This window comes from Notolepis coatsorum (assembly GCF_963971535.1).
Source record: "Notolepis coatsorum genome assembly, chromosome: 10".
Taxonomy (NCBI): domain Eukaryota; kingdom Metazoa; phylum Chordata; class Actinopteri; order Aulopiformes; family Paralepididae; genus Notolepis; species Notolepis coatsorum.
In genome coordinates, this window is record NC_140174.1 from 93,413,521 (window position 1) to 93,425,882 (window position 12,362).

A 12,362-nucleotide genomic window follows, 5' to 3' on the forward strand; every position below is an offset into this window, starting at 1 on the left:
TGATTTCTTTTTAGATTTGTTTTTAACTCAAGTACAGGGTGCTTAGGGTGGTACTAGATTATTGGTCAACTCAAACCCATGGTGAGATCTGTGAAATTGTCTCATGTTTGTAATTCTCATTGGGCGGCAGACAGAAGATAACGGCTCCCTCAACTCTGGAACTTCACGGTACACCTCTCTCATGACTTGAAATAGAGCGATAAGTGTTGTCGTGCTTTAGCCCGAATCCAAACAGCTTTAGTGACTAGTAAAATTTTTATTTTGTATTCATATAAGTGACCATTTCTTTACTATCCAATTCAAATGCCACAGGGGATTTGAGGAGATTTACTGAAGTTCCTGATACAGAAGCTATGTTACGCATGATTGATCCTTGTGAGTCACTTGCACTTTAAGATATACCCATATACATATATACCCATACTGTGTATATGTTTTTTTTTTCTCTGTACTGAAAAGTCATGAAAGATACAAATGCATCAACTATGTGTCTTTTGCTGATCAGAAATAAAATATTGATCATATCTGGCATATGGTATGAAATGTGCAGCCTGTTGTCATTTCACTAATGGAATCGTGTGCACGCACAGAACTTCAAGTTATTCAGGAGGACCTTAGCCTCCTATATTCTTCTCCATCGTTCCCCCTAAAGAATTGGAGTGGTTCTGCCTTTTCGTAATTTAAACATCAACCCTTTCACTAGTACCACACTACAGAAGGTTAACCCTTTCACTACCACACTACAGACGGTTAACCGTCTGTAGTGTGGTAGTGAAAGGGTTAACCTTCTGTAGTGTGGTACTAGTGAAAGGGTTAACCAACCCTTTGTCGTGTCGCAGTGAAGGGGTTAACCGTTTGGTAGTGCGGCAGTGAAAGGGTTAACATAACTCTCTCCAGATATAGCTTACTAGATTTCTCATGTGTGCTGAATAGACGTTGATTAAAAGTGAATGTAGTTGAGTCTTCTTCTCCTTCTTTTTCATCTTACATCAGCTTTTTAGGATATTTTAGTTCAAGGAGATTTACAGATTTTCTTTTTATATGTACATGGTGCTGGACGTACCTTGAGCTAATATATACCTACCCTGACCCACGGCTGACCCGTCTAGGATAATCACAGCCTCATGAAACTTTTCTCCCGCAAGTTAGAGACCCGGGCCATTAAGAGTGGCGTCTTCCTTCCTCTAGGTGTATTGGAGATGGTGGGTCTCTGAGCTCACCATCCAACTGAAAATCTCCAGAAGTCAAAAGATATTGATGTTATTGATGCATAATGCCATAAGTATTATTCAAGGTCTAGAGGTCTTTTAGAGTCACTTGTGACCATTGACGTTCAAAATTTCATTTGAATAGTCAGAATTCAAAACACAACGTTTATTGCATATTCATGAATACAAAATAATGTCACATATTGTTAAGCTACATCTGAAATTACCCTCCAACCCCCTCCCTCCCCAAGAACCCCTGCCCTGTTCCCCACAACCACCTTTAAAGGGCCATCGATCTCAGCGGGTATGAAAATTAAGCTTCCTTTGGGATTAGCGGTTATCAATAGCTACCATGTTTCCTGTCCGCGTATAGCTGTGTATTCAATTCATCCACTGAACGACTGGTAGATAGCTGGTTTGTTAAATGAAAACCCTCCGCGTGTAACACTGCCACGGCCTCTGACGCCACCCCGGTGCACGGGTGCATGCGACAAACTGAGCAGGACCTGTGAAGAGAGACGAAGGACAAAGAGAGAGAGAGAGAGAGAGAGAGAGAGAGAGAGAGAGAGAGAGAGAGAGAGAGAGAGAGAGAGAGAGAGAGAGAGAGAGAGAGAGAGAGAGAGAGAGAGAGAGAGAGAGAGAGAGGGAGGGAGAGAGGGAGCACCTCCCTGTGAAAAATGAACTTTGTTAAACTTGAACACAAACGAGCTGAAACTGCAAAGTGCCTGTTTGGTTGGAGAGCCTGAGGAGAAGGGAGAGCAGCATAGCTCTCCGTGGCCACTAATCTCAGTCAGAGGGAGATATAATTTCATGCCTATTTAGAGAACAGTCCTGTAGGGCTTTCTCATCTCACATCCCAGTCCCATGGATAGGTGATGCAGCAGCTCTGCACACAGAGATCCTATCGTCCTCTTCTTTAAAGAGACATTCACTCTTCACTCTCAACTCATCAATGGATTTACTTTTACACCCACGATAACCAGTACGGACTAAAGGGTTTTTAAGATTTACGTATAGATGCGGTTTGCGACATGCAAACGTGGAAATCAATGATTGACAATCATGAATGGACTGCAATATTCCGATATTAACCAAGACAATAATCTGAATAAGAAATGTCCCTGAATAAGGTCATAGTTGGAGTGACCAAAAGTCAAATTAAGACATGAAGTATTATGATTTTAGTTGCATTATTGAAGGGCATTTTAGACATGTCTACACCTTAATTGCACTTAATCACTATTGTAACTGAGGGGTACAATTCCCTGACTGTATTGATAAGTATGGTATCATTAAACCACTACCGTCTTATGTACATTCCTACTGGCCATACAGTACACAGGTATCTAATGATGAACACTTCCCCACAATGACTCGGTTCCACACAAAGCTGTATTTAAGTATTTATTAGCAGCAAAAGGTACATAATATACTTTACTTTACTTCACTTTGGATGCGCTTATAAGGCAAAGGAATGTGCGTAGGCAAATCAATAACGAATGTCCATTCTCATATTACGCAGGAGATAATCATACAACCTGAATCTTAGGGAATTATATCTATGGTACACTAGTAATATAGCGGGAGATACTGGTAGGGTCCCCCCGGTTGTAAGCCAGCAAGGGTAGAGGATCTGTCGGTAGTAGAGTCTGGGTCAACGATGATAAGGAGACTCCGAGTACAGGAGACGGTGCAATAAGATCTTGATCCACAGACGAATACAGCTGTTCTCCGTAGCATGTAGCTCCACATGGAAGAAAGCTAGCCGGCCTCAGACTTCTGAGAGGCAGACTCGACGTGGCTCCTCACAGGTTAAATCCCACACACTTGTGGGTGTCGGCGATTCTCCGCTCCATCAATTACAGGACCAAAAGCAAATATAATCCAGCCGAAAAGGGCTATGCAGTCGTCGGTAGGTTATCCAGTGTACATAATCCACACGGTCCTCGTCTAGGGCCCCTCGGGTGAAAGCGCCATGGTAAGCAGCCCAGCCTGGATAAGCACTCTAGCTGATACGAGGAAACGTTGGTGATGCTGGTCACTGTAGAACTTTAGCCGCACGATACACTATACACAAATAGACTATTACTGACTTAATAGAATAGGTCGAACTCGACGGTACAGCGTTAAACTCTGACACTTCAGTTATTAATTCGCACGCGGTCTCAATGCTCTATTTGGGGCCAAACAGGCCATACTTCACCGCACGTCGTATCGTGGGTGAGGCTTCAACTTTAGTTACTAAGAAGTGCTTCTGTATTCACCTGCGCCGTATTTATACGCTTAGGTGAATAAACTAGTACCAGCTTTATTCCTGTCTCATATCCTTGCGCAGTACCGTTCATGTCCAGGCATGTCCCCGGCGGTGACTTTGAACCCGACATTGAAGGTATGGCCATGGCGCCTGTGGACCGCTGTCCAATAGGAGAATGAAATATTATGGTCTGTACTAGGCTAAAGGGATATTCCGTGTATATGTACAAGGAATATGCAAGGGATATCAAACGATATCTAGCATACCGTGCGGCAAAGGGAACTGCTCCCGCCTACCTCCGGTCAATGGTCTCTAACTACACACCCTCAAGACCCCTACGCTCTGCATCTTCTGGCCGCCTCAGACCTACTCCTATCCAAGCTCCGGGAGGGTCATCAAAGAGAAGTCGCCTATTCTCAGTCCTTGCCCCACAATGGTGGAATGAACTACCCACCCCAGTTAGGACAGCCGAAACACGTCCAATCTTTCGCCGTCGACTAAAGACTCACTTCTTCAACCATTATCTAAAAAAAAAAAAAAAAAAAAAAAAAAAATCTAACCCTAACTAACCATACTGTCATGCACTTGTCCTAATAAACTAACCTACACTGTAGCACTCAACACTTTGATGAACATTGTTACTCAGCTGATAGAGTTGTGCTCTTCCTGATGGCTTGTCGTACAGAACTTGTAAGTCGCTTTGGATAAAAGCGTCAGCTAAATGACTAAATGTAAATGTAAATGTATATACAAATATTATGCAATATATATCAATCAATAAATATATATATTCGGTTTAATCTGATCCTTCGTAACAACTATCATATTTTGCAACACATCCAGAGTAAATGGTACAAGGTTACATCACAGCAGACAAATGACAAAGAGATTGAGGTTTAATACTGGAGGGAAACTCGGAACGCAAGATGGAGCAGGATGGAGCAGGCGTCTTCCGCTGTAAATTATACCCTAGAGAGGGAAGGGCATTGTGCAAAATCCATCCCTTCTGTATGATTGGCTGACTGGTAAGTAGACTGGTGTTCAGAGGGCTGGTTGGAAGGACATGTTTTGGAAGGCTCTCCACATCCACAACGTGACTTGTTGTTGAATGTTTGTAGCCAGTTAGCCTGTCGGTTAGCTTCCCAGCGTGCTAGCAGAGGCTTACTCCGGCCGGTGCGTTCCTTGATTTGTAGCTTGTCTGTCTGTACGACATATCCGCCTGGATGACGACCAAGTCAAACTGAAAAATAGAATTGCTCCACCTGCCGGCCAAATCCTCCCCCCTGACCGACCTTTCCATCACAGTCGAGAATGCAGCTGTGACCGCGTCCCAGACCGCCAAGAACCTTGGTGTTGTTCTCGACGACCAGTTGAACTTCTCTGCTCTCATCGCAGCAACAACCAGAACCTGCAGATTCCTCCTGAGCAACGTCAGAAGGATCCGCCCCTTCCTGACAAAAGAAGCCATGCAACTCCTCGTCCAATCAACAGTAATTTCCCGCCTCGACTACTGCAACGCACTGCTTGCTGGCCTCCCGGCCACTGCCACCAAGCCTCTTCAACTCATTCAGAACGCAGCGGCCCGCTCCTCCCTAAAAACAAAATGGCTGCCGTGATAGCTGTGTGAAATGACAGCTCCTGAAAAGTTTGTTGGATTTTATTGGATTTTATTGAATTTTAATGGATTTTTAACATGGAATTGTACTGCCAGTTGAAAAGGTCTGTTTTATTTAATCTGCTTTAAAAACAGTGGACTACTTATACTGTTTTTGGGAATTTTTCTGAAATTGTGCTCTTGCTTGTTAGCAGTAGCCTAGCCTAGCTGGCTCTGTTAGCAATTAGCTAAGAGCTGGAAGACCTGCAGTAGTTTAGAGTTGGAAGAATAATCTCCTGCTTACCTGCCCATCACAACCATCTTACTGCTGCAGTGTGGCTCGTCTATAGCCTAGATCTGCAGCAGAGGCTTATTGCCCTGTGGACTGCGAGATATATTTTTTACTTTGGCCTGACTTGGGCCTCCAGCCTGCTACACCTGGGCCTCCAGCTCTACTGGGCCACTAGCTGCACCTGGGCCTCCAGCTATACTGGGCCTCCAGCTATACTAGGCCTCCATCTCTACTGGGCCTCCAGCCTGCTCTACCTGGGCCTTCAGCTCTACCGGGCCTCCAGCTCTACTGGGCCTCCAGCTCTACTGGGCCTCCAGCCTGCTCTACTGGGCCTCCAGCCTGCTCTACCTGGGCCTCCAGCTCTACCGGGCCTCCAGCTCTACCGGGCCTCCAGCTCTACCGGGCCTCCAGCTCCACTTAGCCTCCAGCTCTACTGGGCCTCCATCTCCACCTGAGGACCTCCAGCTCCACTAGGCCTCCAGCCTGCTCTGCCTGAGCCTACAGCTCCAGGATGACATCGGGCGCCGGCCCCCCACTGGAGTGTTCCACTACTGGCTGTTGCCAGATCGCCAAGCAGTTGGAGGATTTGCTGGAGCGGGTCTCCCTCCTCACCACCATCCATCTGGATGAGCAGAGACATCGGGAGACCATCCTGTCGGCTGACCTGAGAGAAGCACCCCCCCCCCCCCCCCCGCGCGCCCCCCGTTCGGCTGGATCTTCTAGGGAGAGCCTATACAGGAAGCAGGGAGCCAAGCCCAAGCTCTACAGCTCCACTCCTACTCACCCCCCTCCCCAGGCCTGGTCTAAAGTGCGGTCGAGGCGTAAGAGGCGAACCTGGGACTCTCGTCTTAGCCCTCCACCCCATGAGTCTCTCTCACTCTCCAACAGATTCAACATCCTGGAGAGTGTGGAGCTTGACCACCGGACACCAGGGGCCAAGAGGCAACGTCCGGGGTCAGGCTCACCCACTCCTACGGCTAGGAGCTGTCTGGGCCCCCCACCAGAGGAGCGGGAGGAGGATCTGCCAGCTACTCCTAGCATTTCTAGGCGCCCTGGTTTCCCGGTCTTCACCCCCAGACCGAAACCGACCTCCTCTCCCGGGGCGTGGGAGCAGGTGTTACAGCAGACTGGTCATGCAGGAATGTCCTTCACTGCTGCTCCTGGTACCACGCCTGTAGCCGACACGCAGGAGGCGTGGATGGGTCCCCTGCCTCACTCTCTGAAGGATCCCCCTCGCTAGCCGCGCCCCCCTCCCACTCGGAATGGTAAACCTCTACAGAGACCCACAAGGCATGGTGAGCCCTGCACCGCTCCCCCCCCCCCCCTCCCTCTGTGCTTGTCATCGGGACTTCAATGGTGCGTCATGTGGCTGTCCCGAGGGCCAGAACCTACTGCCTCCCAGGAGCCAGGGTCTCGGACATCAAGGCAGCACTCCCTTCACTCATTAAGGACCATCCTCAGGCATCATCCATCATCATCCACTCCGGGTCTAATGACATTAAGTATCAACAGTCTGAGTTATTGAGGGAGGACTTTAGGGCCCTGATCTCCACAGTCCAGTCATCTAATAAATCCTGCATTATCTCTGGTCCCTTTCCCTCCCCTAGGTATGGGGATGGCAAGTACAGCAGGATCCGTGAACTTCATATCTGGCTGAAGGGTTACTGTCGCCTAATGATGATTCCCTATATAGATCATTTCTATGTTTTCTGGAGACGTCCGGAGCTCTTTGCTAGGGATGGCCTTCATCCCAACTGGAATGGAGCCCGGCTGCTCTCCATGGGTATGGACATGGCTCTGAGATCCGCAGTGAGTGGGAGTAGGGAACTGGTCCGAAAACATAGAACAGTGGATGTGGCCTGAAATGGGGTGAGTCCGATCCATCTCATAGTTCCTTGTGTCCATGTTTTTAAAGCCACTCCCAGGGATCAGGCGGATCAAAGCCCTATTGATGGACCTACTCCTAAAAATATCTCTGTTGTATGTGATGGTTTGTCCTGTGGTAGGCGCAGTTATGTAGAAGAGAGGGGTGTGGTCAGGAGTAACCTGGTGGATCTTAAAAATGAGAGATATGTACACCCCTTGTCTCAGGTTTCTGTTCCCATAACCTCTGTACCTAATGATACAGTCTCTGCCACAGTTAGTCTGAACAGCCCATCTGCCTTCAAGGATAGGAAAGGGCTTGGCCTAATCCATTTAAACATACGAAGCCTCCTTCAACAACATAAGTTAGACCATCTGAACATTTTAGTATCTCAGGCTGATCCTGATGTTCTGGTTTTATCGGAAACCTGGTTAAAAAAAATCAGCTTTACAGCACTATAATTTATATAGAAGCGACAGAGCTGGCAGAGGGGGTGGGGTTGCAATGTATGTAAAATCCTGTTTGTCTGTTTCAGTATTGAATACCATCACAGTTCCAAAGTGTTTCGAATTACTTGTGCTGAAGGTTGATTTGGGGCCTTGTAACTCTTTAGTTTTGATTGGTGTCTATAGGCCTCCCAAAGCTGAGGCTAGTGCTACTGATAAAATTATGGATATACTGTCATTATATTATAATTCAGAGATGCTAGTGCTGGGTGATTTTAACTTGGACTGGCAAAATGCTGCTTCTAGTTACCTGAAGGAGGTGAGTGGTAACCTCTGCCTTACTCAGTTGATTACTGAGAGCACTAGACCAAACCCTAAAGATCATGCTAAATCCACTCTCATTGACTTGATATTTTCTAACAGATGTGACAGGATCTCTGCTAGTGGTGTTTTTGATTTAGGCATTAGTGATCATTGTCCTACGGTCTGTGTTAGATCCACAAAGCTGCTGAAATCAAGACCACGTATTGTTCAAAGGAGACATTTTTAAATCTTTAACCCCCAAACCTTTTTGGAGGACATTGCTACTAATAATAGTCTATGTTTAGCAGGGTCTGATAATGTGCAAACTGCACTGGATTCTTTTATAAAGACATTTAATTGCTTTGTAGATAAACATGCTCCTTATAAAAGGACTAGGATTAAGGATAGGGTGGCAGCATTCTTTTCTGAGCGGAACTCTGCGTGGTCACGTGCTAGACGCACTGGGGATACGCAAGACTGGCTTTCCTTCAGACAACTTAGAAATAGAACTACTGCAGCTGTGAGGAAGGCTAAATCTGATAACTTTTTAGACTTAGTCTCGAATTCCTACTCTAACCCAGCTAAATTCTGGGGTGCAGTAAACCTGTCAAAAAATAACCCTGCTACATTGCCATTGTGTATTAATGTGGCTGATTGTAAAATCTCGGATCCTCAGGAAATTTGTCTTGCTTTCAATAAACACTTCATTGAGGCTGGGTCCTTATTTGACAGGTTGTCTACTGGGCTGGCTCCACTGGATGTTGACTCTGACCCTAGCCCAATCTTCGATCATGCCTCGTGTGTACCTACATTTTCCTTCCAGCCATTTTCATCTAGTGAAACTCTCAATATCTTGCAATCCATAGACCCTAAGTGTTCTACTGGTGTGGACAATTTAGACTATTTTTTTTATAAAACTGGCAGCCCCTGTCATTTGTGAGCCATTGTCACACATCTTTAACCTTTCTATTGCATCTGGCATAGTCCCGCAAGTGTGGAAATCTGCCAAGGTGCTCCCCTTGCATAAAGGGGGGGATAGGGATAAGATGGATAACTATCGTCCTATCTCCAAACTATCATGCCTAGCCAAAGCACTGGAGACCTTGGTAAACAACCAATTAAAAACCTTTTTCTCAAGTTGCTCAGTGCTAAGTACTCACCAATCAGGTTTCAGAGCAAATCATAGTACTATTACAGCTGTTACTTTGGTCACTAATGACATTATTTCAGCCCTGGACAATGGGAAGCATTGTGCAGTTCTCTTTGTAGACCTCTCAAAGGCGTTTGATACAGTGAGTAGACCATCACTTGCTTTTGAATAGTCTAGCTAGCATTGGCCTGGATAAAGCCGCTTGTGCTTGGTTTCAGGACTATTTATCTTCAAGGTGTCAATCTGTGAATTCAGGTAACTTTCAATCTGATTTCCTGCCATTGTCTAAGGGTGTACCACAGGGTTCGGTATTGGGGCCGGTCCTCTTTACAATCTATATTAATGATATTGTTTCTAGTCTTTCAGCACTAGCAGGTTGTCAGGCTCATCTTTATGCGGATGATACAGTTGTCTACTGCATTGCGGATACTGTTCAGGAAGCTATTGTGAACCTGCAGCTTGCGTTTGACACTCTCCAAAATGCTCTAGCTAAGCTCAAGTTAGTGCTTAATGCTAGTAAAACCAAGTCTATGATGTTTTCTAGAGCCAGGGTTATAGATTATGACATGCTACACCTAACAACAGCAAATGGTTTGTATATTGAAAGAGTTAGTGAGTATAAATATCTTGGTATATGGCTGGATGATAAACTTTCTTTTAAATTCCATATAGCTAGCTACAAAATTACGGCAAAAGATTGGTTTCTTGTACCGTAACCGCGCTAGTTTTCCTATGTTCTGTAGGAAAATAATTGTACAGGCTGTTTTTTTGTCAATATTGGACTATGGTGATGTCATTTACAGGCATGCGTCTGTGTCTACATTAAGGCATTTGGATTCTGCCTACCACTCCGCCCTAAGATTTATTACGGGTGACAAATATGATACTCACCATTGTCTTTTGTATGAGAGGGTAGGCTGGCCATCTCTCTCGTTGCGACGTAGTTATCATGGGTATCTTTTTATCTACAAAGCAATTATTGGCAAACTTCCACCTTATATTACATCTTTGTTGGTCTGGAGTGCTGGCACCTACCAAACTCGTTCGAATGATCGGCTTGTGCTCAGGGTGCCTCGAGTTCGGTCTGAGCTTGGAAAGTCTGCCTTCTCCTACGATGCTCCGTACACATGGAATACCCTGCAAAAGACTCTAAAGCTCTGAACATTCCCGTCATTCATGGAGTTTAAAGGCATTGCACTTGACCTATGTACTGAATCATGTAATTGTTTTTAATCCATCATTGTAGTAATTGTAATTCATTGTAATTATTAACTGTTATGATATTTGTGTCCTTTGTTAACTCGTCATCACTGTAAATGAGGGAAACCTCAGTGCTTTGACGAGTATAAATAAAGGTTTGAAATGAAAATGAAATGAAAACCTACCGAAGTCGGCCCATGTCACCCCACTTCTTAGGGACCTGCACTGGCTCCCCATTGCTGCACGAATCCGCTTCAAGGCCCTCGACATGACATACCGTGCGGCAAAGGGAACCGCTCCCGCCTACCTCCGGTCAATGGTCTCTAACTACACACCCTCAAGACCCCTACGCTCTGCATCTTCTGGCCGTCTCAGACCCACTCCTATCCGAGCTCCGGGAGGGTCATCAAGGAGAACCTGCCTTTTCTCAGTCCTTGCCCCACAATGGTGGAATGAACTACCCACCCCAGTTATGACAGCCAAAACCCTTCCAATCTTTCGCCGTCGACTAAAGACGCACTTCTTCAACCATTATCTGAAATAAAAAATATATAAATAAAAATCTAACCCTAACTAACCTTACTGTCATGCAGGGCTTGACATTAACTTTTTGGCTCACTAGCCACTGTGGCTAGTGGTTTTTCAAAGTCACTAGACACTCAGCATTTTCACCAGCCAAAAATCACCACACTAAATAATTTTTTCATCAATACGTTCCCATTTGATAGCGTGATGATGAATATGTTTAAAATCAAAATGCATATGATCGGTATCATGTTCCACCATGAATGCATGAAAGGGGGGGGGGGGGGGCGGGGGACGTCGTTTCTGATTATTGATTACCAATAACGGCATTCGTTATTGTAGCATCATACACTGATGTGTCATGATGTCATGTATGTTGTGTATGTCATAAATGTCACTATAAATTGAAAATGGGGGACCCTGATGTAAACAAGACAAACGTCTTTCTCTGGTCTGCATCCCCTTAACAATTGTGTGTATTGAGCCGTACTGTATTGTACCCATTCTGCAATCTGTTAAATAAAGTTTTCATTCATTCATCGGCTGGTTGGCTATGCTAACAAGGCCTGATCAGCATGAAATCTATGTGAAATCGTTCTTACCTGTGGCCGGTTGGATCCCAAAAAGGATTTCCCAGTTATTGATCGCCATCTGGTAGATCGATATGTCCATTGGCTGATGCTATATTCCTTTACTGCATACTGAATTCGGCGTTGCAAAAGGTATTCCATGCGATCTGGTGAAGGCATAGCTTCACGCTAACAGAAAAAGTAGGCCTGAATGAAATTTTTTTTACATCCGGTCTGAAAACAAGGAGTACTCCATTCTCGAGACAGCACCACTACCAGGATCTGGCCGGTAATGCATTTTTCCGAATTGTTGTGGGAGTTGTAGTACTATGTAGTATCACTTGGATTGACTTAATTATTGCCAATGCCTTTTGTATACTACAATGTTTTTTTTTTCATTGAAAAAAGTCACCGGCCACTGTGGCCGGTAGAATGACGGAGTTACCGGCCACAGCCGAATTCTACCAGCATTTGGCCGGTGGCCGGTGTTAATGTCAAGCCCTGCTGTCATGCACTTAATAAACTAACCTACACTGTAGCACTCAACACTTTGATGAACATTGTTACTCAGCTGATAGAGTTGTGGCCTTCCTGATGACTTGTCGTACAGAACTTGTAAGTCGCTTTGGATAAGAGCGTCAGCTAAATGACTAAATGTATTGCTTTTTATGTTTTAGTGAGTCGTTCCTTATCTTCATTGGGGAAAGTCTGGGAGTGTTGCGTATATGGATTTTATGGTGTTTTTTGTTCTGGATCTATTGTGATGTTTCTTCTTGACTTGTAAAGCCTATGGGGGCAATTCCATGTGATCTCGGGCTATACAAATAGATTTTATTTGATTTCAAGCGCCTATCGCTGTTTGGGATTTACCCATAGTGCTAGCTTTGAAGCAGTGCGCTAACTCATATAACTAGTTACAAATGTAACCAGCAATTGTGGTGACCCCATGACATTTCC